General features: G+C 31.4%; 1 non-coding gene across 1 annotated transcript; it reads left to right on the top strand.

Moving 5' to 3' along the window:
* Nucleotides 1-650: 650 nt before the first annotated feature.
* On the top strand, nucleotides 651-757 carry LOC115696122 (small nucleolar RNA R71). Its single transcript, XR_004007717.1, has one exon. It is a non-coding gene; the product is annotated as a small nucleolar RNA R71 (small nucleolar RNA).
* The last annotated feature ends 673 nt before the right edge of the window (nucleotides 758-1,430 follow it).

Raw genomic sequence — 1,430 nt, 5'->3', positions numbered from 1 at the left:
ATGGATTAGACTCATTTTGCATGATTTGTTGGGTCGATTGCATCAATTTTTGTAAAGTGTCTTCTAAGGAAGGTTTTCTTTGTGGAAGGTAAGGTTGACTTGGTTGGGCATGATTTGGATTTGGTATGTTGAATTGGTTTCCTTGGTTCATTTGTGGTTGGTTTTGTCTCCATGAAAAATTGGGATAGTTTCTCCAATTATGATTGTATATGTTGGAAAATGGGCTATCATTTGGTTTACCATAAGAATGTAAAGCATTTGCCTCTTCGGATAATGTTTCAAGAAAAGAAGGACACGATTGATCATTATGACAAGTACTAGCAAAAACATCTTTTTTAGGTTGAACATGAGAATTCATAGTTTGACTTATGACTATGGCTTCTACTTTTCTTGCTAATTTTTCAAAAGATGTTCTCAAATCAGTTTCTTCTTTTATTTCATATTTTTCTCTTCTTTTAGGTGAACTATTTGCTCTAGACCTAGGCTCAGAATAATTCCATTATTGCGAATTAACAGACAATTCTTCAAGAGTTTCCCAAGCCTCTTGCCCTTGTAATTTCAAAAAAAATTCGGTATGCCTAGATTGAATCATTTGTCGGTTTGAAGGGGTTAAACCATCATAAAAATATTTTACCAGTCTCCATTTTTCAAAGCCATGGTAGGGGCATTTTAATAATAAATCTTTAAATCTTTCTCAACATTCATAAAATTCTTCATTATCTTTTTGATAAAATTCGAAGATTTCTCTTCTTAAATTATCAGTTTTGGACATGGGGAAAAATTTGGCAAGAAATTTATTAAAAAGTTGATCCCAAGTAGTTATTGTTCCGATTGGCAATGAGTTTAGCCAAGCTTTGGCTTTATCTTTTAAAGAAAAAGGAAACAACCTAAGCTTGATCGATTCATCTGAAAAATTTTGAAAACGAAAAGTTGAACAAATATCTAAGAAATCTTTTACATGCATGTAAGGGTCCTCTCTTTCTAAACCATAAAATGAAGGCAACAATTGAATGATAGATGGTTTAAGTTCAAAATGAATGGCATTAGTAGTAGGCAAAACAATACATGATGGAGCATTGGATGAAATAGGTGAAAAATAATCAAGTAGCTTTTTTTCTTGCGCAATATTAGGTTCTTGTTCCATTATGCTTAAATTTTCAAAAACACTTTCAATTTCACCTAAAGTTACTACTCTTTTTACCAAACGATTTTTAGCATCACATTGCCAATGATGCATGCAATGTCACAAATTTTACAAAAAAAAAAAAAAACACAAATAACACACAATAATCTCAAGAAGACAAATTTCTGATGTGGAAGACCAGTTATAAACTGCAACCACAGAGCATACTTATAACACGAAGAGATTATGATTTTTTTACATTTTTAATTTTTGAATTTTTTTAGTTTGACTTGTTCCCAGGCCTATT

The sequence above is a fragment of the Cannabis sativa genome, chromosome 6, assembly GCF_029168945.1.
Source record: "Cannabis sativa cultivar Pink pepper isolate KNU-18-1 chromosome 6, ASM2916894v1, whole genome shotgun sequence".
Taxonomy (NCBI): domain Eukaryota; kingdom Viridiplantae; phylum Streptophyta; class Magnoliopsida; order Rosales; family Cannabaceae; genus Cannabis; species Cannabis sativa.
Note: the sequence above shows the minus strand (reverse complement) of the source record. Positions and strands in the feature narration are given on the sequence as shown.